A 5000-nucleotide genomic window follows, 5' to 3' on the forward strand; every position below is an offset into this window, starting at 1 on the left:
TCTATCAAGAAGGCCATGGACAGTTCTAAACAACCACGAAAGCTTCCAAGAGTTGAAACATTGCCTATCAAGTAGGCCGTAGCAGCCCATAGCAACCCAACCAAGATAATCTAACAGGCCAAGATTGGTTGGAGATTTCAAAATTTGGCTAAGTCCAGATTTTTTTACCCTTCGGGAAAACAACCCTAGTTCACCAAGTTGAACGCGAAAAACTGTCCATAGGATACGCACAAAACGTTTATTGAGTTGGTCACCATATGTGGAAATTATGGTGAAAATAAGCCAAGTTCCGGAGTTTTTAACTCACACGAAACCACGAAAAACTTTCATTAGGAAAACTTGGTTGGAGCACCCTACTGCAGAACACACCGACATGGACGAAAGGGTCGACTGGCCAAGAGAAAAAATTTTTGCGGGACCACTCAAAACATCATAGTTAGACCTAGCAAATGATGAAAAGTGAAACCCGCGATCGATTGGAGAAACCTTATTTTACACTGAAAAATTCCACATAAGGAAAATTTGTATGGAGCACCCTACTGCAGAGCACACCGACAGGGCCGGGAAGGAAGGCCCGGTCCAAGAAAAAATTTTTGCGGGACCACTCAAAACATCATAGTTAGACCTAGCAAATGATGAAAAGTGAAACCCGCGATCGATTGGAGAAACCTTATTTTACACTGAAAAATTCCACATAAGGAAAATTTGTATGGAGCACCCTACTGCAGAGCACACCGACAGGGCCGGGAAGGAAGGCCCGGTCCAAGAAAAAATTTTTGCGGGACCACTCAAAACATCATAGTTAGACCTAGCAAATGATGAAAAGTGAAACCCGCGATCGATTGGAGAAACCTTATTTTACACTGAAAAATTCCACATAAGGAAAATTTGTATGGAGCACCCTACTGCAGAGCACACCGACAGGGCCGGGAAGGAAGGCCCGGTCCAAGAAAAAATTTTTGCGGGACCACTCAAAACATCATAGTTAGACCTAGCAAATGATGAAAAGTGAAACCCGCGATCGATTGGAGAAACCTTATTTTACACTGAAAAATTCCACATAAGGAAAATTTGTATGGAGCACCCTACTGCAGAGCACACCGACAGGGCCGGGAAGGAAGGCCCGGTCCAAGAAAAAATTTTTGCGGGACCACTCAAAACATCATAGTTAGACCTAGCAAATGATGAAAAGTGAAACCCGCGATCGATTGGAGAAACCTTATTTTACACTGAAAAATTCCACATAAGGAAAATTTGTATGGAGCACCCTACTGCAGAGCACACCGACAGGGCCGGGAAGGAAGGCCCGGTCCAAGAAAAAATTTTTGCGGGACCACTCAAAACATCATAGTTAGACCTAGCAAATGATGAAAAGTGAAACCCGCGATCGATTGGAGAAACCTTATTTTACACTGAAAAATTCCACATAAGGAAAATTTGTATGGAGCACCCTACTGCAGAGCACACCGACAGGGCCGGGAAGGAAGGCCCGGTCCAAGAAAAAATTTTTGCGGGACCACTCAAAACATCATAGTTAGACCTAGCAAATGATGAAAAGTGAAACCCGCGATCGATTGGAAAAACCTTATTTTACACTGAAAAATTCCACATAAGGAAAATTTGTATGGAGCACCCTACTGCAGAGCACACCGACAGGGCCGGGAAGGAAGGCCCGGTCCAAGAAAAAATTTTTGCGGGACCACTCAAAACATCATAGTTAGACCTAGCAAATGATGAAAAGTGAAACCCGCGATCGATTGGAGAAACCTTATTTTACACTGAAAAATTCCACATAAGGAAAATTTGTATGGAGCACCCTACTGCAGAGCACACCGACAGGGCCGGGAAGGAAGGCCCGGTCCAAGAAAAAATTTTTGCGGGACCACTCAAAACATCATAGTTAGACCTAGCAAATGATGAAAAGTGAAACCCGCGATCGATTGGAAAAACCTTATTTTACACTGAAAAATTCCACATAAGGAAAATTTGTATGGAGCACCCTACTGCAGAGCACACCGACAGGGCCGGGAAGGAAGGCCCGGTCCAAGAAAAAATTTTTGCGGGACCACTCAAAACATCATAGTTAGACCTAGCAAATGATGAAAAGTGAAACCCGCGATCGATTGGAGAAACCTTATTTTACACTGAAAAATTTCACATAAGCAAAATTTGTATGGAGCACCCTACTGTGGTCACCATCGGTCGAGTTGGTCGAGACGGGCAAAAAATTTTTTTTTCCATATCGTCTCAAAACATGATTTATGGACCTTGTAAATGTTGAAAAGTGAAACAAAATCACTTTTGGAGCGATGAAAATTTTGTATGGGAGGTCCCTACCCGGAACAAATTTTACTAGTAAAGTCATCATTCCGCGACGAGAAATTTGAAAATGGTCAAATATGGTTAAGATGTCATGTTCATTCCCTACTATGGGGGACCAGGTCGTCACGAAAAAATTTTTTTCTCGACCTGGTCAAATGTGGTTCTGCGACGGAGGTTAAACTAATATTGCATAATTTGGCCCAAAAACCCCCCTCTGTCAGAGAACGAAGCCCTTCAAGCTCGATAGCAGACCACATAAGTTGAACTTTGAGGTATCTGAAAGTTGAATATAGAGCGAGGTTCTAAGCGAAGGGATAGCTTAACGTTGAGCATTGAACGCAAAAAAGCTTAGAGATAAGCTTATTATATAAGGATTGTGGTGCAGAACACAGCTTAACGTTGAGCTTTGAACGCACATGGCTAGAACTAAGCTAAGAGATACCTATAGTGGTGCATGGAACTGCTCACAAGTTGAGCTTCGAGAAGTCCAAAGGCAAAATGTAGAGCGAGGTTCTAAGCGAAGGGATAGCTTAACGTTGAGCATTGAACGCAAAAAAGCTTAGAGATAAGCTTATTATATAACGATTGTGGTGCAGGACACAGCTTAACGTTGAGCTTTGAACGCACATGGCTAGAACTAAGCTAAGAGATACGGGTAGTGGTGCATGGAACTGCTCACAAGTTGAGCTTCGAGAAGTCCAAAGGCAAAATATAGAGAGAGGTCCTAGCAGCCTAAAAAACTTCTAGGGCCGACAGCTCACAAGTTGAGTTTCGAACGCAATTAGGCTACCCTGGTAGCCTTGATTTGAAAGCATTAAGGCAATGATATGGTAGAATGCCCGATCTTAAACCTATTGACAGAGAATGTGTACGAGTAAGCATAGATGTGGAGGAGCACATACCCTAAACAGTCCCGAAAGATGGTTAGCTAAGTGATGCATCACAAATGGACTTGGCGCACCAAGTTCACACTGAAACACACACGATCGCGTATATTAAAACCTGTTGTGTGGTGCATCACTAATAAAGTTTGGTGCGTCAAACGAACATGAAAGTTGAGCATATTGGGTATGTGTGATAACACACTTTGCACGACAATCGAGAAACCGCATAAGCTCAGTATAACACAGCAGGGGAAGATTGATGAAAACCAGAGCTAATACATGCAACAGGCCGGGAATGCTGCTTCTGAAGGTGGTAGGACCGGTGCACTTATTAGTTAAACCAATCGGCCGATTGAGTTGAAGTCTGGTACCGATCTTTCACTTGACTGTGCCCCATCAACTATTGATGGTAGTGTAGAGGACTACCATGGTTGTGACGGGAAGCGGGAATCAGGGTTCGATTCCGGAGCTAGTAGAGAGTGCCTGATAAAGGCCATGGTACACATCCAAATCAGGAAAGCAGCAGGAAACACTACCATACATTGCCAGGTGCATAGGAGGATTGCAAGCCCGTAAATTGCCCGATCATAGCCAGCGATGCTGAGAACGGAATTTATTCCTTCGATCGTCGTTGGTTCACATGTTTACTGATGGTTGTACGAACACCATACCCGGTGGTAAGTACAGTGGAGCTCGCCTTCACAACATAATGTTCACCAGTTGGACGCATAGATTGGAATAGCTCACATAGTGTTGGATTGCTGGAAACACACATTCCAGACTGCTCCGGTAGTCATGGAAAGGAGAGGATTGCAAGCCCGTAAATTGCCCGATTATAGCCAACGATGCTGAGAACGGAATTTATTCCTTCGATCGTCGTTGGTTCACATGTTTACTGATGGTTGTACGAACACCATACCCGGTGGTAAGTACAGTGGAGCTCGCCTTCACAACATAATGTTCACCAGTTGGACGCATAGATTGGAATAGCTCACATAGTGTTGGATTGCTGGAAACACACATTCCAGACTGCTCCGGTAGTCATGGAAAGGAGAGGATTGCAAGCCCGTAAATTGCCCGATTATAGCCAACGATGCTGAGAACGGAATTTATTCCTTCGATCGTCGTTGGTTCACATGTTTACTGATGGTTGTACGAACACCATACCCGGTGGTAAGTACAGTGGAGCTCGCCTTCACAACATAATGTTCACCAGTTGGACGCATAGATTGGAATAGCTCACATAGTGTTGGATTGCTGGAAACACACATTCCAGACTGCTCCGGTAGTCATGGAAAGGAGAGGATTGCAAGCCCGTAAATTGCCCGATTATAGCCAACGATGCTGAGAACGGAATTTATTCCTTCGATCGTCGTTGGTTCACATGTTTACTGATGGTTGTACGAACACCATACCCGGTGGTAAGTACAGTGGAGCTCGCCTTCACAACATAATGTTCACCAGTTGGACGCATAGATTGGAATAGCTCACATAGTGTTGGAAAGTTGAACGCACGTTGAAGACCGCTACTGTGGTCTTGGAAAGTAGAGGATTGCAAGCCCGTAAATTGTCCGATCATAGCCAACGATGCTGAGATCGGAATTCATTCCTTCGATCGTCGTTGGTTCGCATGTTTACTGATGGTTGTACGAACACCATACCCGGTGGTAAGTACAGTGGAGCTCGCCTTCACAACATAATGTTCACCAGTTGAACGTACAAGTTGGAATAGCTCACATAGTGTTGGATTGCTGGAAACACACAAAATGATACGAGTAAGGTTGCGTGAGTAAG

The sequence above is a fragment of the Anopheles marshallii genome (genome assembly GCF_943734725.1).
Source record: "Anopheles marshallii chromosome X unlocalized genomic scaffold, idAnoMarsDA_429_01 X_unloc_87, whole genome shotgun sequence".
In the NCBI taxonomy this organism is placed as follows: Eukaryota; Metazoa; Arthropoda; class Insecta; order Diptera; family Culicidae; genus Anopheles; species Anopheles marshallii.